Source organism: Oryx dammah, unplaced genomic scaffold (genome assembly GCF_014754425.2).
Source record: "Oryx dammah isolate SB20612 unplaced genomic scaffold, SCBI_Odam_1.1 HiC_scaffold_18, whole genome shotgun sequence".
In the NCBI taxonomy this organism is placed as follows: Eukaryota; Metazoa; Chordata; class Mammalia; order Artiodactyla; family Bovidae; genus Oryx; species Oryx dammah.
This window is the reverse complement of record NW_024070202.1, coordinates 88,892,626-88,919,165: the sequence shown is the minus strand read 5'-3', so window position 1 is coordinate 88,919,165 and position 26,540 is coordinate 88,892,626.

Genomic DNA, 26,540 nt, shown 5'->3' with positions numbered 1-26,540 from the left:
GAGGGGATGTAGCTATGCTCTCTGCAAGGGGCGGAAGTAGAAGAGCAACAAGAGCTGAGTCACCACGCACGCACATCATGAAGGACCAAGGAGTCTTCCCAGTATCCTGCTGTTTTCAACTTTTGCCTGGCAGGCAGGGTGATGCAGCATGCAGTAAGTGGCATGTTGCTCTATCGCCTGTCCCCCAGCCCATATAAAACACCAGCATTCAAGAATAAATATCAGACTATCCAAATTCCCAGAAATACCAGCAGTAAGCTTCTTTTCAATGTAATGCCTATTTTCTACCAGGCTCTACTGCCCTTTCTTTTGTTTGAAAAGTTATTGATTGTTTTCTATGCTCTATGTGTTGGGAATAAAGAAATAAGATACGGATCTGGAGATGAAGTGCTGGTCTCTGAAGCAGCAATAATCATCAGCTGTCATGATTCTTTTCTCCCTAGTCTTTTTATATACTGCAAATCAGTCTCTACATTTTGAGGACCAAATGTCACTCTTCTGAGGTACCAGACAGCAGAAAGGTGTTCCATACGATGAAATGAAGTGAATCCAAAGTGAAGTTATCCCTCAGTGCAATTGAAACCACACAGGAAGAATGAAATTATTCTACTAAATTATAATCCTTCTTCTAGAGGAAAAGCACTTCTAAATAAAATTAAGCACATCCTCTATTCCACCATCTTGCACAAACGTGTTGGAGAATACATAAGTGACAAAGATAATATTTCAAAGCTCTATAGTCCAAGATCAACCATCTTAGCAAATTCTCATATGTTACTTTTCACTTAATTTCAATCAGCTGAATAATACAGTATGTATGAGTACTATATAGCATAAACTAGCACAACATTATATATCAACTATACTCCAATAAAAATAAAAATCTCACTGTATTATTCAATAGTTGAGTAAGCTGAGTTCTTTATTCTAGTTTAATGGCCGACACATTCACTGGGATTTGTTGCTTAAGAAACAAAGATCCCAAGTTTGAGGAAGAATGATCTATCATATTTCCAAGTGGGTACCTTCAGGCACACCTATACTTCCCACTGTCCCTCACCTTGTCACCATCAGGGTAGATCCATCTCCCAGCTGTGGCTCCAGGCAGCTGGTCTGACAGAGATAAGTGATCTTGGAATCTAACTGTCAGAGATGGAGAGCACGGTGAAGTTCAACTGCAGGAGCAAATCTAAAACAGAAGAGCACTTGGAATCACAGCTGTTTATCTTAAACCTTAGAGCCCACCAAATATAAAATTATCCAGTGAGAAAGGGAGGCAATTAATCATTTTATGTATTTGCTTTTAATTGATGTATCAAAATTTTACCAGTGCTATTTGAGTGTTCTAGCTTACTTTGAGATTCACCTCTGTTTGCTTGTAATGAAAGAAAAGTTATAATTACCCTAATCTGCCTGCATTGCAGGAGACCCTGGTTCGATTCCTGGATTGGGAAGATCCCCTGGAGAAGGAATAGGCTGCCCACTACAATATTCTTGGGTTTCCCTTGTGGCGCAGCTGGTAAAGAATTCACCTGCAATGTGGGAGACCTGAGTTCCATCTTTGGGTTGGGAAAATCCCCTGCAGAAGGGAAAGGCTACCCACTCCAGTATTCTGGCCTGGAGAATTACATAGCCTGTAAAGCCCATGGGGTCACAAAGAGTCGGGCACGACTGAGCGACTTTCACTTTCGGATAACATTTTTTAACTTTTCCAGCTTTATTGAGGTAAACAACAAATAAATATTGTATGTATTTAAGGTATACAGTGTAATGTTTTGATATACGTATACATTGTCATAGCAAACACCCTCTTCCAACAACACAAAGAGAAGACTCTACACATGGACAAACCAGATGGTTGACACCAAAATCAGATTGATTATATTCTTTGTAGCCAAATATTGAGACGCTCTATACAGAAACAAGACCAGGAGCTGACTAGGGCTCAGATCATGAACTTCTTATTGCCAAGTTCAGATTGAAATTGAAGAGAGTGGAGAAAACCACTAGACCATTCAGGTATGACCTAAATCAAATCCCTTATGACTATACAGTGGAAGTGAGAAATAGATTTAAGGGACTAGATCTGATAGAGTGCCTGATGAACTGTGGACAGAGGTTTGTGACACTATACGTGAGACAGGAATCAAGACCATCCCCAAGAAAAAGAAATGCAAAAAAGCAAAATGGCTGTCTGAGGAGGCCTTACAAATAGCTTTGAAAAGAAGGGAAGCAAAAAGCAAAGGAGAAAAGGAAAGATAAACCCATTTGAATGCAGAATTCCAAAGAATAGCAAACAGAGATAAGAAAGCCTTCCTAAGTGATCAATGCAGAGAAACAGGGGAAAACAATAAAATGGGAAAGATTCGAGATTTTTTTTTTTTTCAAGAAAATTAGAGATAACAAGGAAAATTTTCATGCAAAGATGGGCACAACAAAGGACAGAAATGGTAGGGACCTAAGAGAAGCAGAAGATACTAAGAAAAAGTAGCAAGAATACAAAAAGAACTATATACAAAAGATATTAATGACTCAGATAGCCATGATGGTGTGATCACTCACCTACAGCCAGACATCCTGGAATGTGAAGTCAAGTGGGCCTTAAGAAGCATCACTGTGAATAAAAACTAGTGGAGGTGATTTAATTCCAGTTGAGCTATTTCAAATCCTAGAAGATGATGCTGTGAAAGTGCTGCACTCAATATGCCAGCAAATTTGGAAAACCCAACAGTGGCCACAGGAGTGGAAAAGGTCAGTTTTCATTCCAATTCCAAAGAAAGGAAATGCCAAAGAATGCTCAAACTACTGCACATTTGCATTCATCTCACACACTACTAAATTGAAGCTTAAAATTCTCCAAGTCAGGCTTAAGCAATACGTGAAACGTGAACTCCCTGATGTTCAAGCTAGTTTTAGAAAAGGCAGAGGAACCAGACATCAAATTGCCAGCATCCGCTGGATCATGGAAAAAGCAAGAGAGTTCCAGAAAAACATCTATTTCTGCTTTATTGACTATGCCAAAGCCTTTGACTATGTGGACCACAATAAACTGTAGACAATTCTGAGAGAGATGGGAATACCAGACCACCTGACCTGCCTCTTGAGAAATCTGTATGCAGGTCAGGAAGCAACAGTTAGAATTGGACGTGGAACAACAGACTGGTTCCAAATTGGAAAAGGAGTACGTCAAGGCTGTATATTGTCACCCTGCTTATTTAACTTATATGCAGAGTACATCATGAGAAACGCTGGACTGAAAGAAATACAAGCTGGAATCAAGATTGCTGGGAGAAATATCAGTAACCTCAGGTATGCAGATGATACCACCCTTATGGCAGAAAATGAAGAAGAGCTAAAGAGCCTCTTGATGAAAGTGAAAGAGGAGAGTGAAAAAGTTGGCTTTTAGCTCAACATTCAGAAAAATAACATCATGGCATCCAGTCCCATCACTTCATGGCAAATCAATGGGAAAACAGTGGAAGCAGTGTCAGACTTTATTTTTCTGAGCTCCAAAATCACTGCAGATGATGATTGCAGCCATGAAATTAAAAGATGCTTACTCCTTGGGAGGAAAGTTACGACAACCTAGACAGTATATTAAAAAGCAGAGACATTACTTTGTCAAAAAAGGTCCATCTAGTCAAGGCTATGGTTTTTCCAGTGGTCATGTATAGATGTGAGAGTTAGACTATAAAGAAAGCTGAGCACCAAAGAATTGATGTTTTTGAACTATGGTGTTGGAGAAGACTCTTGAGAGTCCCTTGGACTTCAAGGAGATCCAACCAGTCCATTCTAAAGGAGATCAGTCCTGGGTGTTCATTGGAAAGACTGATGCTGAAGCTGAAACTCCAATACTTTGGCCACATGATGGAAGAGGTGACTCATTTGACAAACCCTGATGCTGGGAAAGATTGAGGGCAAGAGGAGAAGGGGATGACAGAGTATAAGTGGTTAGATGGCATCACCAACTCAATGGACGTTGGTTTGAGTGAACTCCAGGAGTTGGTGATCGACAGGGAGGCCTGGCATGCTGTGGTCCATGGGGTCGCAAAGAGTCGGACATGACTGAGCAACTGAACTGAACTGCACTGAATACACTCTCAAATGATTACCACAATCAGTCTAATTGCCACATCCATTATCTCACAGCATTATGACTGTATGTGTGTGCATGTGTCATTGAGAACACTTAAGATCAACTCTCAGCAAATTCTAAGTATATAGTGCTATTCCAAGAGTGCTATTAATTGATTTATTTATTTGGTTTCTTTGGCTCTCAGTTGTGGCTCCTGAGATCTTTGTTCCTTCATGTGGGATCTTTCTTTGTGGTGCATGGACTCTTTAGTTGCATATGCTCTGGAGCTCCTGGACTCAGCTTAGTTGCTCTGCAGCATGTGGGATCTTAGTTCTCAGACCAAGGATTGAACCCATATCCCCTGCATTGCAAGGCAGATTCTTAACCACTGCACCACCAGGGAAATCCCTACAATAGAGTATTACTGACTACAGCTGCCATGCCCTACATTTAAATATTTAGTAATCCCACTTCTAGTAATTCCCACTAAAGGAATACAATATCTCGTTTCAAAGAGATATCGGCACTTGGTACGCTCATTCCAGTTTAGCCATATCAGTCCCAGCCCATCCTCACAGCTTACTGTGCTCCTCCTTTACTTCATGGCTATCCTTCCTTCTAGGTTGCTTGCCCAACTGTCTTCAAGTTCTTGCACCAGACAAAGAATAACTTCACCTAGTATGTTTAATTTTTCTCAGTTGCATAAGATCATATCCTGATAATAAATGCCTTCCTATTCTATCCTCTGATCAAGCCCTGACTGCTACAATGATGTTTTAACAGCCTGTATGATAATGCTGGAAAAAAGGACTTGGGCATAATATTAAGTTAAAACCATCAGTATGCAAATGTTATGCAAATTTAAATTTCAGTAGTTTCAATGTAAATGGATCCAAAATTCACCAAAATAGTAACTGTGATTTTATTTGGATGAGTGGGATAATGTGTAAATTTTTGGTTTCTTTTTATCTTTCATTGTTACCACTTTTTAAAAAGTGAACATGCATTAATTTTTAATTTAATCAGCAACAAAACATAAACTTGTTTTTGTAACAATAAATCTTCAGAGCAAAAAGGCAATCACCTAACCATGTGATTTTAGGTCCTTTTAATTCAGAGAAATACATCCTTAGGGGCTTTCTAAATGCTGATATTACAAAATATAGGAGTAGAAAGGGTTGTAAACAATTAGAGCTACATTTTCAATATGTTCTGCTAAGACTCAGCCACCACTTTCATGAATGCTAATTTGAAAAACTGGGTCATATTTCCCAGCACAAGCGTATATATATTTTCTTATGAAAAGACTAAGGTTTAAAAGTGTGCTTAGTCATTCAGTTGTGTCTGACTCTTTGTGACCCGGTGGACTGTAGTCCACCAGGCACCTCTGTCCATGGGGATTCTCCAGGCAAGAATACTGGAGAGGGTTGTCATGCCCTCCTCCAGGGGATCTTCCTTACCCAGTGATCAAACCCAGGTCTCCCACATTGCAGGCAAATTCTTTACCATCTGAGCCACTAGGGAAGCCCTAGGTTTAAAAGATTTTTAGGCAAATTCGTTGAAATTATATATTCAAAGTATAAATTTAAACTTTTAGCAAATATACAAGTCTATCTAATGTTGTATACTCAAACACATACACTTTCAAAGAAATCCCTATTTCCAATACACAATTTCCAATTTTTAATAAATTTGATAACCTCTTATGCATGTTTCACTTCAATGTATACGTATATAAACATATATGCTTGAACTTACAATTGTTGAATTTTGAAATAGTTACCTTATTTAAGTAATAATCCTTTATATGTTTCTAGCCAGTCACCTTTTACCAAGAATTTGCATAAAACCATGAAAAGGCATTTTTGTTTTTTAATTATTGAAGATACTGAGGCTCAAAAGATTAAGAAATGTACCACTAAGAAAGAAAGCTGTGGTACATATACACAATGGAGTATTACTCAGCCATTAAAAAGAATACATTTGAATCAGTTCTAATGAGGTGGATGAAACTGGAGCCAATTATACAGAGTGAAGTAAGCCAGAAAGAAAAACACCAATACAGTATACTAACAAATATATATGGAATTTAGAAAGATGGCAATGATGACCCTGTATGCAAGACAGCAAAAGAGACACAGATGTGTAGAGCGGACTTTTGGACTCAGAGGGAGAGGGAGAGGGTGGGATGATTTGGGAGAATGGCATTGAAACATGTATACTATCATGTAAGAGAGGAATCACCAGTCTATGTCCGATGCAGGATACAGCATGCTTGGGGCTGGTGCACGGGGATGACCCAGAGAGATGTTATGGGGAGGGAGGTGGGAAGGGGGTTCATGTTTGGGAGCGCATGTACACCCGTGGTGGATTCATGTCAATGTATGGCAAAACCAATACAGTATTGTAAAGTAAAATAAAGTAAAAATAAAAATTAAAAACAAAAGATTATTTTCAAATTAAAAAAAAGATTAAGAAATGAAGTTATGATTCTCATCATACTTTATTGCCACTATTATTGACTTTATAAAACATTGTCACCAGGTTATTTTCAAAAGTATGCTTCTTTGACACCTCAAAGAAAGTATTCATTTCCTTTAATGAACATACAAAAATCCTGCAACATATTAATTTTGTTATGTAAATCTGCTATTATATTTATTTGATGCATAGGCATAAAAGGATGATTTGGACTAATAAATAAATTACTCAATATTGTTAATAGCAATATGAATTTGTCCTTATAAATCAAAATAAATTATGCATTGGTAATTTGAGAGTATATAGACCACAATTATAGATATCTTATCAGATTACATGTATGTAACTTAAAATGATTTAAATATATTTTGTCAAGGAATTACTTTTTCAAGCAGGTGTTAGCATACTGCACTATCAGTTTTAGTGGATGAGTTTGAGAATGCTTTTTCTAAAGGAATGACTAGGAGTTTGTTGTTCAGTCACTAAGTCATGTCTGACTGTTTGTGACCCATGGACTGCAGCACACTAGGCTCCTCTGTCCTTCATTATCTCCTGGAGCCTGCTCAAACTCATATCCATTGAGTCAGTGATTCCATCCAACCATCTCATCCTCTGTCATCCCCTTCTCCTCCTGCCTTCAGTCATTTCCAGCATCAGAGTCTTTTCTAATGAATCAGCTCTTCCCATCAGGTGGCCAAAGTATTGGAACTTCAGCCTCAGTCCTTCCAATGAATATTCAGGATTGATTTCCTTTAGGATTGACTGGTTTGATCTCCTTTGAGTCCAAGGGTCTCTCAAAAGTCTTCTCCAACCTATAAGCAAATGCAACTAAACTTGTACTGACACTTCTATTCCCCAAATAAAGATTGTTTATTTTTTAGGTGATGCTAAATGCATAGAGGAGCCATCCCACGTTGAAGGTCAGGAAGGGTAGTGGTGAGGAGATACCCCTGGTCCAAGGTCAGGAGCAGCGGCTGGGCTTTGCTGAAGCAGCCGTGAAGAGATACGCCACGCCCAAGGTAAGAGAAACCCAAGTAAGAAGGTAGGAGTTGCAAGAGGGCATCAGAGGGCAGACACACTGAAACCATACTCACAGAAAACTAGTCAATCCAATCACACTAGGACCACAGCCCTGTATAACTCAATGAAACTAAGCCATACCCACGGGGCAACCCAGGGCAGGCGGGTCATGGTGGAGAGGTCTGACAGAATGTGGTCCACTGGAGAAGGGAATGGCAAGCCACTTCAGTATTCTTGCCTTGAGAACCCCATGAACAGTATGCAAAGGCAAAATGATAGGATACTGAAAGAGGAACTCCCCAGGTCAGTAGGTGCCCAATATGCTACTGGAGATCAGTGGAGAAATAACTCCAGAAAGAATGAAGGGATGGAGCCAAAGCAAAAACAAAACCTAGCTGTGGGTGTGATTGGTGATAGGAGCAAGGTCCGATGCTGTAAAGAGCAGTATTGCATAGGAACCTGGAATGTCAGGTCCATGAATCAAGGCAAATTGGAAGTGGTCAACAAGAGATGGCAAGAGTGAACGTCGACATTCTAGGAATCAGTGAACTAAAATGGACTGGAATGGGTGAATTTAACTCAGATGACCATTATATCTATTACTGCAGGCAGGAATCCCTCAGAAGAAATGGAGTAGCCATCATGGTCAACAAGAGTCCGAAATGCAGTACTGGGATGCAATCTCAAAAACGACAGAATGATCTCTGTTTGTCTCCAAGGCAAACCATTCAATATCATGGTAATCCAAGTCTATGCCCCAACCAGTAATGCTGAAGAAGCTGAAGTTGAACGGTTCTATGAAGACCTACAAGACCTTTTAGAGCTAACACCCCCAAAAGATGTCCTTTTCATTATAGGGGACTGGAATGCAAAAGTAGGAAGTCAAGAAACACCTGGAGTAACAGGCAAATTTGGCCTTGGAATGCGGAATGAAGCAGGGCAAAGACTAATAGAGTTTTGCCAAGAAAATGCACTGGTCATGGCAAACACACTCTTCCAACAACACAAGAGAAGACTATACACATGGACATCACCAGATAGTCAACAATGAAATCAGATTGATTATTTTCTTTGCAGCCAAAGATGGAGAAGCTCTATATAGTCAACAAAAACAAGACTGGGAGCTGACTGTGACTCAGATCATGAACTCCTTATTACCAAATTCAGACTGAAATTGAAGAAAGTAGGGAAAACTGCTAGACCATTCAGGTATGACCTCAATCAAATCCCTATGATTATACAGTGGAAGTGAGAAATATATAGTGGAAGTGAGGGCCTAGATCTCATAGATAGAGTGCCTGATGAACTATTGAATGAGGTTTGTGACATTGTACAGGAGACAGGGATCAAGACCATCCCCATGGAAAAGAAATGCAAAAAAGCAAAATGGCTGTCTGGGGAGGCCTTACAAATAGCTGTGAAAAGAAGAGAAGCAAAAAGCAAAGGAGAAATGGAAAGATATAAGCATCTGAATGCAGAGTTCCAAAGAATAGCAAGAAGAGATAAGAAAGCCTTCTTCAGTGATCAATGCAAAAAAATAGAGGAAAACAACAGAATGGGAAAGACTAGAGATCTCTTCAAGAAAAATTAGAGATAACAAGGGAATATTTCATACAAAGATGGGCTCAATAAAGGACAGTAATGGTATGGACCTAACAGAAGCAGAAGATATTAAGACGAGGTGGCAAGAATACACAGAAGAACTGTACAAAAAAGATCTTCATGACCCGGACAATCACAATGGTGTGATCACTCATCTAGAGCCAGACATCCTGGAATGTGAAGGCAAGGGGGCCTTAGAAAGCATCACTACGAACAAAGCTAGTGGAGGTGATGGAATTCCAGTTGAGCTAATTCAAATCCTGAAACATGATGCTGTCAAATTGCTGCATTCAATATGCCAGCAAATATGGAAAACTCAGCAGTGGCCACAGGACTGGAAAAGGTCAGTTTTCATTCCAGTCCCAAAGAAAGGCAATGCCAAAGAATGCTCAAACAACCGCATATTTGCACTCATTTCACAAGCTAGTAAAGTAATGCTCAAAATTCTCTAAGCCAGCCCTCAGCAATACATGAACCATGAACTTCCTGATGTTCAAGCTGGTTTTAGAAAAGGCAGAGGAACAAGAGATCAAATTGCCAACATCCTCTGGATCATGGAAAAAGCAAGAGAGTTCCAGAAAAACATCTATTTCTGCTTTATTGACTATGCCAAAGCCTTTGACTGTGTGGATCACAATCAACTGTGGAAAATTCTAAAAGAGATGGGAATACCAGACCACCTGACCTGCCTCTTGAGAAATCTGTATGCAGGTCAGGAAGCAACAGTTAGAACTGGACATGGAACAACAAACTGGTTCCAAATAGGAAAAGGAGTACATCAAGGCTGTATATTGTCACCCTACTTATTTAACTTCTATGCAGAGTACATCATGAGAAACGCTGGACTGGAAGAAATACAAGCTGGAATCAAGATTGCCGAGAGAACTATCAATAACCTCAGATATGCAGATGATACCACCCTTATGGCAGAAAGTGAAGAGGAGCTAAAAGGCCTCTTGATGAATGTGAAAGAGGAGAGCAAAAAAGTTGGCTTAAAGCTCAACATTCAGAAAACTAAGATCATGGCATCTGGTCCCATCACTTCATTGGAAATAGATGGGGAAACAGTGGAAACAGTGTCAGACTTTATTCTGGGGGGCTCCAAGATCACTGCAGATGGTGACTGCAGTCATGAAATTAAAAGATGCTTACTCATTGAAAGAAAAGCTATGACCAACCTAGATAATATATTCAAAAGCAGAGACATTACTTTGCTGACTAAAGTCCATCTAGTCAAGGCTATGGTTTTCCCTGTGGAAGTGTTTGGATGTGAGAGTTGGACTGTGAAGAAGGCTGAGTGCTGAAGAATTGATGGTTTTGAACTGTGGTGTTGGAGAAGACTCTTGAGAGTCCCTTGGACTGCAAGGAGATCCAACCAGTCCATTCTGAAGGAGACTCATGGGGTCGCAAAGAGTCGGACATGACTGAGCAACTGAACTGAACTGATATATGTATTGTAGGTATATCCACATATGTGTGTGTTTAATGTACCAACACACAGATTTCCTGATTGAAAGAATTTGAAAATTATAGTTAAAACTCTTAGGGAAAGAAAGAACCATTTGTCATGGAAAATTATAAAATCTATTAGCTTTATGGTTACTTTTTATATTTAACAGGTGGCTGTGAGCAGTCTGCTGCCAAAAAGACATTTGTGATGCTCTGAAAATAGTAGACTTTGGGATTAAACAATGGTGAACCTAAGCTCTCTCCAGCCCTTAAATCTATGGGTCAGACCTTGGCTACAACACTTAACCTCTTTATCGTCCCCTCAACCCCAGTCTCCTCCTGTCCTCTGTCCCCTTTCTCTCTGTCTCTCATATAAAATTTTTATACAAGAAAAAGAAGAGAGAATAAGATAAGGTATATAAAATGCCTAACACATAAAAGGCACTAAATATATAAATATGCATAGTCAAGTACTTATAAAAATTATCATTGGGGCTTCATTTTTTCCCCAATGAGCCTGATTAAACTAGAGGAAGAAACTGGAAAGTGAAGAGGCAGAGCTCAGCATCTGATGGACATAAACTAGAGGAGAGCTGCACCTCCATCTTTCTTATTATAATTAAGCAAATTATAGATTATAGATTTATATAACAAAAGACTAGTGACTATATTAAGTGTAAATGTATGAGATACTCCAATGAGAAGAAAATGTCTGGCAAACTCATAGAACAATAAAAATCAGCTCTGTGTAGCTTATAAGAAGGTTGGTTAGGGATGTAGGCAATGGGAACCCTCATATACTCTTAGTAGGAGTGTAACAGAAAACAAGGGCTTCACTCGTGGCTCGGAAGGTTTTTTTTGTTTGTTGGTTGGTTTTTTGCCTTCAGCACAGGAGATCTGGGTTCAATCCCTGGGTAAGGAAGTTCCCCTGGAGAAGGGAATGGCAACCCACTCCAGTTTTCTTGGCTAGGAAATCTCATGGACAGAGGATCCATGGAGTTGCCAGAGTCGGACACAGCTTAGTGACTAAACAATAAAAGAAAACAATGAACTTTGAAAAATGATTTAGTGTTTTGTTTTTAAACTAAGCATAAGCCTACGCTTTGATGCAGCAATTTCCATCCCTTCGTTTATACCAACAGAAGTGTGAGTATGGATTTATTCATAACAGCCAAGCACGGGGGTGGGGGAGGTGGGGAACAGACAACAGACTTAGAAATCAAGATCATGCTTACCTGGGGAGTGACTAAATGGAAATGTTCGTTTCAAAATAAGTTATTGAGATATACAGTCAGTGATTCTTTTTCTGCATATCTGTTATTCTTCATTAAAACAACTTTAAAATTAGAATATAATGATTAAAGAGACACAGATGTATAGAATGGATTTTTAGACTCTGTGGGAGAGTTAGAGGGTGGGATGATTTGGGAGAATAGCATTGAAACATGTAAACTATCAGGAGAAATGAATCACCAGTCTGTGTTCGATGTAGGATACGGGATGCTTGGGGCTGGCGCACGGAGATGATCCAGAGAGATGATATGGCGTGGGAGGTGGGAGGGCGGTTCAGGATTGGGAACTCATGTACATCCATGGCGGATTCATGTCAATGTATGGCAAAACAAATACAGTATTGTAAAGCAAAATAAAGTAAAAATAAAAATTAAAAAAAATTAAAAAAGAATACAATGATTAAATTGATATTCATATCCAAAAATGCAGAAATAAAGTAAAAATATTACAGATCAGCACACGTATTTTGAGTTGCCTAGTGAGAATGGAATGGAGGGCCTTTCTATTCTATTTAGTTTTGTTTCCATGATAGAAACTCTCTTGCCCAATATAACACTTCTGGACAAGAGTTAGATAAGGCTAAAGATGCAGATAATGGCTCTATGCAACTATATATCCTTTTTGCAGAATTAAGTGGCCTTTGGAGAAATGAAGCTTTAGGCTAGGTCTTAATGGTACTATTTGTGCTAAGTCACGTCCAACTTCTTGCAACCCCATGAACTATAGCCTGCCAGGCTCCTCTGTCCGTGGAATTCTCCAGACAAGAATACTGGAGTGGATTGCCATGCTCTCCTGCAGGGCATCTTCCCAACCTGGAACTGAACCCATGTCTCTTAGGTCTCCTTCATTGGCAGTTGTGTTCTTTACCACTAGCGCCACCTGGGAAGCCCTAACGGTACTATAAAACCAAAGAATAAAATAGGCTGTCTAATAATTACCATTCGGTGTACATCCAATCAGCAATATTATAAACATCATGTATGTATGTCTGATACACTAAAAATCCACATATAAAGCTGGACTTAGATCACAAAAACACACCATAGAGCCAGGCTTTATAAGAAGAAATATTTTTGAACAATCAGTCAAACTGGAAACTCAGGCATTCTTCATTGTTTGGCATTAATAACTAAAATGATACATTTTAAATGGTTAAACCAATTTTGTTTTATTAGAAGAGAGATACTCTTAAGTATCTCTTTTAAACCTTATCTTTCCCTTAAAACCTATTTTAGCTGCTCTTTTACAGGAATAGTTCTATCATTTTTAATTTTAAAAGATATCTATTCACATCACACTCCATAAAAAGCCTCAGGCTTGCAGATACTCCCTGACAATGCTTAGATTATTTCACTACTGAAAACAACTAAAATGTTCATTCCTTCAAAAAAAAAAAAAGCTCTGTGATCATCTGTGACCACTAATAAGGATCTCAGGATCTCACCAATAGTCACTGTGTGAAAGTGAAAGTCACTCAGTCGTGTCCAACTCTTTGCGATCCCATGGACTATACAGTCCATGGAATCCTCCATGTGAAAATACTGGAGTGGGTAGCCGTTCCCTTCTCCAAGGGATCTTCCCAACCCAGGGATCTAACCCAGGTCTCCTGCATGGTAAGCAGGTTCTTTACCAGCTGAGCCACCAGGGAAGCCCACTGTATAACTGGCACAAAGCACTGAGTTAGGAAGTTGTGTGTCCTGGGTGGCCTGATTATGCATCAAGTGCCTCTGGTCTGCTGTTCATTACATCACCAGGCAGGAAACACTGTTGTCTTAAAACCCTGTGGAATTTACATTCATTTCTCTGGGTTTAAAATTCATCAGATGCTTGTGTGTGTGTATGCGCACACACATGTGTGGCTGGCCTTGGTAAAATTATTTAAACTTATATCTTTGGGCTATTCTATCTGTAAAATAAAAATAAATACCTCCAAATTCATTGTGAAGATTATACAAGAGAATTCATAAGAACTGTTTAATATAGTTTCAGTTCAGTTCAGTCGCTCAGTTGTGTCCGACTCTTTGTGACCCCGTGGACTGCAGCACACCAGGCCTCCCTGTCCATCACCAACTCCTGGAGCTTACTCAAACTCATATCCATTGAGTCAGTGATGCCAATCAACCATCTCATCTTCTGTTGTCCCCTTCTCTTGCCTTCAATCATTCCCAGCATCAAGATCTTTTCCACTGAGTCAGTTCTTCCCATCAGGTGGCCAAAGTATATTCAGGACTGATTTCCTTTAGGATGGACTGGTTGAATCTCCTTGCTATCCAAGGGACTCTCAAGAGTCTTCTCCAATACCACAGTTCAAAAGCATCAATTCTTGGGTGCTCAGCTTTCTTTATAGTCCAGCTTTCACATCCATACGTGACTACTGGAAAAATCAAAGCTTTGACTAGAGGGACCTTTGTTGACACAGTAATGTCTCTGCTTTATAATATGCTGTCTAGGTTGGTCATAACTTTTCTTCAAAAGGAACAATATAGGATCTACCATTTAACAAACAGTAAATATATGTTAAACTGTTATTATTTTTATTATCTTGACTTATCATTCTCTATGCATTTTGTTTCCTGGTGGCTAACATGGTAAAGAATATACCTGCAATGCAGGATACCTGGATTCAATCCCTGGGTCAGTAATATACCTTGGATAGGGAATGGATAACTACCCGCTCCAGTATTCTTGCCAGAGAAATACCATGGACAGAGCAGCCTGGCAGGCTATATAGTACATGGGGTCACAAAGAGTCCGACACGACTGAGTGTCTTAGACTAACTAATGCATTTTGTTATTTTGTGGTGGCTGCAGTTCACCAAAATTTATATTTTATTCTGCACTTGTAGATGAACAAAATCTAAAAAAAAAAGTGTGTGCTTCCCTATATGTAAAAAAATCTTTGATTGTTTGCTTCTTATTGTGGAATATAGAATGTAGGCAATCTCAATTGCATCATCTTCCTCCGAGTTGTGAGTTTTGTCCAAAAAGAGAGTTAAATAGCTGGTGGATCATTTTCATTTCATTAAGCTCAATTTTAGTCTTTGTTAGGGCAAGTCTATTTTATACTTAGTCTTAAGGCATGGCCCTTATTCCAGAGCTGGCCCTTATTCACAGAGTAGTCTTTGTGGGATTATAATTGAAAGTACAACGTGCCTGGTGCAGTTTCTTTGCTCCAGCTAGTTTGGAATTCTGATACCTCTCTGACATGTGTACCTCTGATATCAAGACTTACCTCTCAGCCGTGCTGCAGATAGGTGATCTGTGCCAGTCCTCAGAGTGTACTCGTTTGTGTAGCCAGCATAATAACAAAATCTTTTGGACATGTTTTCCTCAATTGGGTGGGTGGTTCAAACAATCAATTAAACTATGTTCCTATTGTTTGGCTAATAAGCAAATCAATATTTGCCTGCAGTATAAATCCTGACAGGACAGACACTCTATTACTCACCTCACCTTCATTCATTCATTCATTTCTTTCTTAGGAAAGTAGCTATTATGAATTATACAGACATCAGGAATAATTATAGAATCAATTGTATTCTTAAGGATCTAACAATCCAGTGGGAGAAGCAACAATGTATGAAACTGATTAATAAAAGAGAAAGAAAGGATAATAGGAACTAATTCATAAGTGACAAATGTCTGGGAGTTGGCCATTTTATGGTTGAAGAAAGATGCCAAAATTAAAATCCTTTATTTACAATTACCCTCCTGATCCTCCTCAAAACTCCATGGCACCTCTGCCTATGGTTGACTGAACTCTTACTTTCTGACCTGACTTTTTATCTTTTTCCTGCATGATATAGGTAGCATTTGCTACATTTGCTTACATCAGCATCTAGTTCTCTTATTTTTTGAGAACTATAACTTCCTTTATAGTGAAAAATTGAAACATAAACTTAAATTAGCCCAAGATCTGATCAGAACAAGAAGCCAACTAAACTGATTCAGTTCCCAAAGACGAATCAGAGCTTCTGTATTAGTTATATTTTTGTTAATAAGATACTTTCAGTGGTGGCAAGATATATGTAACAGAAACTTATTTTAACCATTTTTAAGTGTACAGTTTTGTGGTTTTAGGTACATTCACATTGTTTTTCAGCCATCATTACCCATCACCTCCTGACTTTTTTCATCTTCCCCAACTGAAACTCTGAACTCATTAAACACTACTCCCCACCCCTGGCTCCCACCAACAACCACCATTCTGCTTTCTGTCTCTACAAGTTTGATTACTGTAGATGTCTCATACAAGGGACAAACAATGCTTGTCCTTTTGCATCTGGCTTATTTCACTTAGAATAACGTCTACAAGGTTTGTCCATGTCATAGCATGTGTCAAATTCCCACCCATTTTAAGGCTGAAAAATATTCCATTGTATGCATGTAACACATTTTGTTTACCTGCTCATCTGTTAATGGACCCCTGGATTTTGTACATGTTTTAGTTATTATAAGTAACGATGCTATGAACGTGGGTGTACAAATACCTATTTAGTCCCAGCCTTCATTTTGCGGGAGGAGTGTATATTCAAATATGGAATTGCCAGGTCATGGGCTTCCTTGTTAACTCAGATGGTAAAGAATCTGTCTGCAATGCAGGAAACAGGTTCAGTCCCTGGGTTGGAAAGATTCCCTTGAGAAGGGAATGGCTATCCACTCCAGTATTCTTGCCTGGAGGATTCCACGAACAGGGGGGCCTGGCGAGTTACAGTCTGTGTGGTCATAGAGTAAGACATGACTTACTGACAGAACAACAGCAACAACAATGGTAATTCTGTGTTTCCTCTGTTGATAATAGCCATAGCATTTTCTACAGTAGCTGCACAGTTTTACTTTCCCATCAACAGTACACAGGATTCCAATGACTCCAACACCCTCACCAGCACTTGCTATTTTCTCTCTCTCTCTCTCTTTTTTTTTTTTTTTTTTGATACTAGGCTTCCTCCTGGGTGAATAATCAAATTTTTTTTCATATAGGGAGAGACACAGTGTAATATGTGCCTCAGAATATATTTGTATAAAGTGACACATAAATATAACAAAACCCAGTGAAACTATATTGTTATTAATATTTTGTATATATTTTAGTGCCAATATTTTGATAGATTTATGATTTTGTATTAGGTTGCTATCGTTCTTTTATATAGTTGGTTTTCTTTTTCACTGAAGATATCTGGAGTCTGTCTAGCTTTAGCATGAAATAAAGTCACAGTTCCCTTCCTTTTTGATGGAATCCTGGAACAAGAAGGATCTTAGAAGTTCATATGTTGGTAATCCAAATTGCTCACCTTACAAACGTGATGTTTTGAAATACCCAGGATGAGGTGGCAGTAAAACCAGGAGGTTCCTTATTCTTAGTCTCACCCTTAGGACTTTTTTCTTTCCATCTGTTAGAGGCACTTATACAGCCTCTAAACATTCATAGTGAAAAATTAACTATAGGTAGAGGTACACAAGCTCAGGAAGAAGAAAACACATCTAACTTTGTTAACCTGTTATTTAGCAAATATCTATTAAGCAGAAAGAAACCCTCAATGCATAATTAGATCTTCGCCTTCCTGGAATGACTAGAGTTGAGATTTGGAAAACCTACATATGTTCTCCATGTGGAGGTTGCTCGTGATAATAAACATTCAATTGATCTGAAAGGTTTCATTAAAACACTGTCTGGGGCTCATCCATAATGTTGCAACTGTGACTGAAGAATGAGTCAGCTTCCTGAAATCCATTCTATTATAACACGTATTTCAGTTCATAAATCCCAGCTCCTTCTCGAAATATCCCCCAAAGGCTTCCCTTCACTTCCTCACTAAATTCACTGGAGTGACACTAAACCACCCTATTCATCTTTCACCTGCCTCACTACCGAAATGATAAATCTCCATTTCCTCCAGAGTGTTTGACACTTGGTGGCCCTCCTTCTTCTGTGATTATGCTCTCTCAGCCTTTTATGATTAGAATTTCTGATTATGCCCAAATCTGTGCAGCCAACCCCGCATAAAAACTTGCTTACTTCTTTTAAGCTCATTATAAGTGGGCCTTGTTTTTAAAAATGAATTAAAGGGACTCAGTTTGGAAGGGCAATGCCATGTTCTTTTAATGTTAACAACACTCTGATCCCTCGTCTCAATCATTTGTATTGAAAATTTGTTTTCACCCCAGGGCGGCTCCCTTGTCTTTGGGGTAAGCACATAACATTTAAGAAGTTTCATAAAGCTTCCCCAGGATAGTCTTCATTTACCTTAGCTCTACATAAATGAAATAGAGCAATCCAGGTTCAAAACGTATGGACTGAATGAAAAAGTGTGTTCCCATAGCGAACAAATGTCAACTTGAAATATAAATTAATTGTCTCATGCTTTATGAGAAAAACAAAGATTACTTAAGTCTTGAGGACCTAAGAGTACATACTGCTAACAGGGCTGATAAAAAGATAAATGAGAACCAAGAACCCCAATACTCTAATAGTTTCTCTCAAATACTCAAGTTGTTTTTTATGTTTTTTCACTAGTATTTTCATGTAACATTTTTGCATTATTGCTTGATATTCTATTATACTTTTAACAACCATTTTCTCTTAACTGATATGAATATCTGGGAAAAGAAAATTATACTGCTTGTTTGCAAAATGCTGGATTTCCAAAAAGCATATTTGTGACTCAGTGCTTAAACTAGTATTCAAACTGAGTCAAGTTGATTTGAGTATAAGCTTATATTTATACTGGGAAGTACTTTCCAAGCACTATATTGCTAAATCAAAGATAATGAAATAGAAACACTTTCAAATTCTTGAACAGATGAAGTTACTTTACTTAAATAAGGCAATCTTCTTTGTCATACCAAAAAGTCTGTTGTTGGAATTGTATATGTGTTGTAGGAAAAACAGTCTCTCTAGCACTGAACTTTTGGCATTATCCAATATCCAACTTTCCAGAAAACAAGCATCTTTAATATTTGAGAATAGATCTCAGACTCATTTTTTTCATAATGCCCAGAGTAATCAATGCCAGATGAAGGTAAAAGACAAAACTCCCATTCTTCCTCCAAATCTCCCAATAGTAAATACACATTAAGAGTGCTCTCAAACACATAGGACATGGTTAATTACAGAACAGTACCTGTGAAGTGCCCTTGCTCAACACAGCAGGGCTCTCACAGGCCAGGTAAGTGTAAGTAAGTGTAAGTCGCTCAGTCATGCCCAACTTTTTGTGACCCCATGGACTGCAGCCCACCAGGCTTTTCTGTCCGTGAGATTTTCCAGGCAAGGATACTGGAGCAGGTTGCCATTTCCTTCTCCGGGGGATCTTCCTGACCCAGGGACTGAACCTGGATCTCCAGCACTGCAGGCAGATTCTTTACCAACTGAGCTACCGGGGAAGCCTTTACAGGCCAGATAAGAGAGAACAGAAACATAAGTCAAGTACAGGATGTTTAAGCATGTTGTGAGACATTGAGGCATCAAAGTCAATGCACAGTCCCTGCTGTCATGGAGGTTACAGTCTTGCAGAGCTTCATCAGGTTTCCAACGTCTGCCCTATCTGGGGTTATTTTTCCCTAACACCGTGACACTGCATCAGAAACATCATTCAATAAATTCCATGCCTCCTATGCCAACCTCACTTCTAACCACAGTGAATTTGAATCATGGTCTGAAGACATGTGTATTGATCACTTGCATCTCTATGTCATTTAATGTTTTCCCATAAATTATATCTCCTTTATATCTCCTTTACCCACCTAGTTATTCCTTAAGGATAGTTAGCCACATGCATGTGCTAAGTTTCGACTCTTTGCAAACCTATGGACTCAGCCCGCCATGCTCCTTTGTCCATGGGATTCTCCAGACAAGAATACTGTAATGGATTGCTATGCCCTACTCCATGGGATCTTAACCCAGGAATTGAAATAATGTCTCTTACATCACCTGCACTGGCAGGTAGGTTCTTTACCACTAGTGCTACCTGGGAAGCCCATATGTGTAGCATTTGTATATAATGTTAGTATTGCCATCATCATATTATATTTTAATTACAATAACATGTGCCTATGCAATGCAGGAGATATGCGTTCGATCCCTGGGTCAAGAAGATCCCCTGGAGAAGGAAATGGCACCCATTCCAGTATTCTTGTCTGAGAAATCCCATGGACAGAGGAGAAGCCTGGTGGACTATAATCCATGGGGTCACAAGAGCTGGACATGGCCTAGCAACTAAAACACTACCATGGTCCTCCATTATTAAAATTGTCTACCTGACCACCAACATATACTTGACTGTAAACTCTGTAAGGGAAAAGATCTTATCTGTCTTGTTCTGCTTCATAGCCCAACTCAATCACAATGTCTGGCACAAAAGAAGCCATACTATTTTCTTTCATAAGTTTCTCTGGAAGCAAAGTCCACTATTCATTCCATGAAGCACATCAAGAGCTTACTGTAAGTCAGTTATCCTCAGGAAACACCAGGCTGGTGGGGAAGACAGAAATATGAGATTCTAAGCATAATACTAGATGACAATTATTCATGACTCCCTATGGTAGAAAGATACTAAAGAAGATTAAAAGGGGTAGAAATGCATACAAGGTCTCAATCTAGAGAAGAGTGATCTGTCTAACCTCTTGAGTGGTGCAATCAGTCAATACTGGCAATGAAAGTTGGAAGCCTCCTTTAGGGCCTCCCTGCTGTTCTGTCAGCCTCCTTGATTGAATCCTCTTCATAAAGACTCCCTTCCACATCCTTCTACTTCTTAAACCCATTGATCATCTCTTCTTACCTCCTCCACTCTTCTCAGAGTATCTATAAATAGAGAAGGGTATTGGTAGCATGAACATAAACTAGGTTATCAGAACCAAGATATTACAGAGCAAATCATTTATTCTTAAGAAAATATTTTCAAGAAAAATAAAGATAAAATCAGCGGGAATTGTCTTTGCTACATATTCTGCAGCCTAGAGCAAAAAAGGAAAAGGAGGAAAGTGCTTTCAAGATCAAGGAAGTAGCATGTGTGAAGACATGGAAGAATAATTGTGCTAAAGTCTCTAAGAAGTAGTTCATGATGGCTGGAATAAAACATAGAAGGATGTTAGGACACAAGCCTGGAAATGAAAGCAGATGATGGAAAAGGTGCTTAGGTTTCATTCAGTTGCCAATGGGATCCATAAAAAGGTTTAGCCAGTGATGCCATCTGACTTGTGTTTTGAAATAACAACTCTGGTAGTGGTGTACAGGGTGGACTGGAAGGAGCATTTGCTGGAGGAAAGGAAAGAGCCCAGAAGATTTTTGGAGGAATTCACATAAAAGATTAATACATTCCATATCTATTTTGTACACCCTGGTATATTGGAGGCATTCCATAACTATATTTTAGTCAAATAAGAGAATTGGAACATGAAGTTCACCCACAACAAGGATGTATGAACTGCATTTGTATAATTTAAACAATTTAAAACTCTAAAAGGTGATAAGTTATTCTTTGGTAAAGAGGGAGTCCAAAACCCTGTTGTGTTTGTGTTCCTTTTGTACAACCTCTATGCAGAGTAATATTAAATCACTAACTGCAACCCCCTTCTTCACCCACTATGGCATCCCTGCCTATAATATCTCACCTGACATCTACAATTGCATAACAAATCAATGTAAGAAATAATAATAGTAATAATAATCTTGATATTTAAGGCTTCTACTGACTTTCATGAAGTCTCAACAAAAACATATCTGCAAAATGTCATAGAGTCAGTATCATCATTCCTATGGCATTGTTCTGCTTTCCTCTGTAAAATGGGAACATGGGGATTAACTAAATCAAAATTTTATAAACATATCATTATCAGAATATTATAAAGCAGATGAATGAACATCTGTGCTTAATTTTAATTGTTCTAAAGATAGTACCTAATAAGATGCTTAGAGTCAAATGTTATCCTAAAATATCATTGAACATGTTTACATATTTCCCCTTTATGTACTTAATTCTACCTTGAATTTCCTACCAATCTGTTGAGAAATTTGATAAATGGTAGCAATAGACATGTCTTTAACTCTTTAAACAGATAATCATAGAACTTCATATTCAAATCCCATTGCATTTCCAATGCAGAAATCTCTTCTACTGTTTTGCTTACAAAATCATCGGGGTTCTGCTTGGAAGGAGGAAATAGGGACTCACTCTTCCGTGAGGCTACCTGATTTTGAACCAGTGCTCTACTGAGTAGCTTGCACTACCAGTCCTCTAACTGCCTTCTGAAACAACACAGGCTGCAACTCCTACACCACAGTTCTTCAGATACTTAAATATCGCTCTTACGTTTTCCCTCAGTCTGGAAACTGCAACAGTAATTCAGGGGTGAGTTAACAATGTTGTCCACCAGAGTGCCTTCTGGGAGGATGGAAACGAGCCATCAGAAAGAATGAACAATTTGTGTTTCCTTCTGGGTTGGGGAGGTGAAGGAGGTTAAAGATAACCCCAGAGGAGAGTTTCAATTGTGAGTGAGCAAATATGTATATTTGTGTGTGTGTGTGTGTGTGTGTGTGTATATATATATATATATATATATATATATCTCAGTTCATTTCAGTCACTCAGTCGTGTCCGACTCTTTGTGACCCCATGAATCACAGCACGCCAGGCCTCCCTGTCCATCAACAACTGCCAGAGTTCACTCAAACTCAGGTCCATCGAGTTGGTGATGCCATCCAGCCATCTCATCTTCTGTCGTCCCCTTCTCCTCCTGCCCTCAATCCCTCCCAGCATCAGGGTCTTTTCCAATGAGTCAACTCTTCACATGAGGTGGTCAGAGTATTGCAGTTTCAGCTTTAGCTTTGTTGGCAAAGTAATGTCTCTGCGTTTCAAGATACTATATAGGTTGGTTATAACTTTCCTCCCAAGGAGTAAGCGTCTTTTAATTTCATGGCTGCAGTCACCATCTGCAGTGATTTTGGAGCCCAAAAAGATAAAGTCTGACACTGTTTCCACTGTTTCCCCATCTATTTCCCATGAAGTGATGGGACCAGACGCCATGATCTTCGTTTTCTGAATGTTGAGCTTTAAGCCAAATTTTTCACTCTCCTCTTTCACTTTCATCAAGAGGCTTTTTAGTTCTTCTTCACTTTCTGCCATAAGGGTGGTGTCATCTGCATATCTGAGGTTATTGATATTTCTCCTGGCAATCTTGATTCCAGCATTTCTCATGATGTACTCTGCATATAAGTTAAATAAGCAGGGTGACAATATACAGCCTTGACGTACTCCTTTTCCTATTTGGAACCAGTCTGTTGTTCCATGTCCAGTTCTAACTGCTGCTTCCTGACCTGAATATAGGTTTCTCAAGAGGCAGGTCAGGTGGTCTGGCCTTCCCATTTCTTTCAGAATTTTCCACAGTTTATTGTGATCCACACAGTCAAAGGCTTTGGCATAGTCAATAAAGCAGAAATAGATGTTTTTCTAGAACTCTCTTGTGTTTTCGATGATCCAGCGGATGTTGGCAATTTGATCTCTGGTTCCTCTGCTTTTTCTAAAACCAACTTGAACAGCTGAAGTTCACAGTTCGCATATTGCTGAGGCCTGGCTTGGAGAATTTTGAGCATTACTTTAATAGCGTGTGAGATGAGTGCAATTGTGCAGTAGTTTGCGCATTCTTTGGTATTGTCCCTCTTTGGGATTGGAATGAAAACTGACATTTTCCAGTCCTGTGGCCACTGCTGAGTTTTCCAAATTTGCTGGCATATTGAGTGCAGCACTTTCACAACATCATCTTTCAGGATTTGAAATAACTCAACTGGAATTCCATCACCTCCACTAGCTTTGTCCATAGTGATGCTTTCTAAGGCCCACTTGACTTCACATTCCAGGATGTCTGGCTCTAGGTGAGTAATCTCACCATCATGATTATCTTGGTCATGAAGATCTTTTTTGTACAGTTTTTCTGTGTATTCTTGCCACCTCTTCTTAATATCTTCTGCTTCTGTTAGGTCCATACCATTTCTGTTCTTTATCGAGCTCATCTTTGCTGAAATGTTCCCTTGGTATCACTAATTTTCTTGAAGAGATCTCTAGTCTTTCCCATTCTGTTGTTTTCCTCTATTTCTTTGCATTGATCGTGAGGAAGGCTTTCTTATCTCTCCTTGCTAATCTTTGGAACTCTGCATTCAGATGCTTATATCTTTCCTTTTCTTCTTTCCTTTTTGCTTCTCTTCTTTTCACATCTATTTGTAAGGCTTCCCCAGACAGCCATTTTGCTTTTTTGCATTTCTTTTAAAGATATAAACTTGGAAGCAAGATAGCATGATGGAAAATCCTCTGTCTTAGGAGAAGGTATCCAGAGTATCCCATGAAACTTATTCTTCCCATGATGGAACTGATTGAGAGGGGAATTATTCTTGAAGTAGAAATTATTCTTCTACAGATTGCGTAGTACAACACGGGTATGTGTATTCTTCTACAGATTGCATAGTACAACACGGGTGTGTGTATTCTTCTACAGATTGCATAGTACAACACGGGTGTGTGTATTCTTCTACAGATTGCATAGTACAACACGGATGTGTGTATTCTACAGATTGCACAGTACAACATGGGTATGTGTATTCTTCTACAGATTGCACAGTAAAACATGGGTATGTGTATTCTTCTACAGATTGCACAGTACAACATGGGTATGTGTATTCTTCTACAGATTGCACAGTACAACACTTGGGTGTGTGTTGTACTCAATATATCTGATCTGCTGTTTTTGTGTGACTCAAGTCATATGTTCCACACTGTTCTAAAACCAGACTCCATGTTTTTTTGGAAGCCATGGTGTATGGCCAAATTACCAGTCTCTTGGGACAAGAAACTGCAAGTTCCTCAGCAGAGCAGAAAAGCAAAGCCCCTGAGCTTGTGTTATCATTTTTAAAAAATTAGTTAATAGACTTTGACTCAAAGTCTACATTATATAAATTCTGAAACATGCTTGATTTGCAATTTCTGAGGCCTTAGAGAACCATCATGTTTTCCTGCCTAGGTGGTTTCACATATTACACTAATCAGCCTCCTAGGGCCTTTATAATTAAGCAAAATGAGTTGGTACATTTCTTTCCTGGCCTCCTCCCCTGGAGTCATTTTACTTTGAAGTTTATTGTCTTGCTCCAGCATTAATATTTAAATTATAAATACAAAATTCCTAGGAGAATTCATTAAGAAATGTCTACAAAGTACTTTTAAAAACCTATGATAAATGCACTACACAGCACAGAGTAAGGAGAGAGGTACCGGAAGTCAGCAAGAATAGCTGAACGAGGGCTGATGATCAAAATAGTGCAAACATATAAGAACAGTTAAACTTGTTGTTGTTTAGTTGCTAAGTCATGTCTGACTCTTTTATGACCCCATGGACAGCAGCCTGCCAGGCTCCTCTGTCCATAGGATTTCCCAAGCAAGAATACTGAAGTGGGTTGCCATTTCCTTCTCCAGGGAATCTTCCTGACCCAGAGATTGAACCCACATCTCCTGCATTGGCAGATGGATTCTTTAACACTGAGCCACGAGGGAAGCCCAATTAAGCCAGCAGTACTTTATAAATGCATGTAATAATGATCTTGCCAAAATTCCTGCTTGAAACCCCATGACTATCTCCTATGAGCCCTCCTTAATATATTATAAGACTCTTCAGTAACTTTCTGGGTCTCCCATCTCACCTCTTGCCACTCCATAAACATTGTGCCGGAGTATAGTTAACTTTGTGGTCCAATGTCCCTTGTTATCCAGGCTAACTCCTTCTTAAGCTATGCTACACCCACTAGGTTATGACCAACTTAGATAGCATATTCAAAAGCAGAGACATTACTTTGCCAACAAAGGTCTGTCTAGTCAAGTCTATGGTTTTTCCAGTAGTCATGTATGGATGTGAGAGTTGGACTGTCAAGAAGGCTGAGTGCCGAAGAATTGATGTGTTTGAACTGTGGTGTTGGAGAAGACTCTTGAGAGTCCCTTGGACTGCAAGGAGGTTCAACCAGTCCATTCTGAAGGAGATCAGCCCTGGGATTTCTTTGGAAGGAATGATGCTAAAGCTGAAAATCCAGTACTTTGACCACCTCGTGAGAAGAGTTGACTCACTGGAAAAGACTTTAATGCTAGGAGGGATTGGGGGCAGGAGGAGAAGGGGACAACAGAGGATGAGATAACTGGATGGCATCACTGACTCGATGGACGTGAGTCTGAGTGAACTCCAGGAGATGGTGATGGACAGGGAGGCCTGGCGTGCTGCGATTCATGGGGTCGCAAAGAGTTGGACATGACTGAGCAACTGAACTGAACTGAACACCCACTCTCCTCACCCTCTTCCCATGCCCACTTTGGACCTGCTATCAGACGCTCCTCCTTTGGATCTCAGGTTATATCTTTTCTTGATAAGTTTTCTCTTTGCATTTCTTTATATTAGACTAGCTATTTTTCTCTTCTAATGCTTCTAATATAAGAGTAAGAGCTCCGTGCTGCCATTTCTGTTTGAATTGTTTGCCTCCTACCTATGCTAGACTGGAAGCCTTAAAAAGTTCTCTCTCCATCTTTATATCCTAAGAATTTAGTCTACTGCCTGGCAAAAAGTGAAGTTCCAGTAAATATGTGGTACATGAACGAACGAC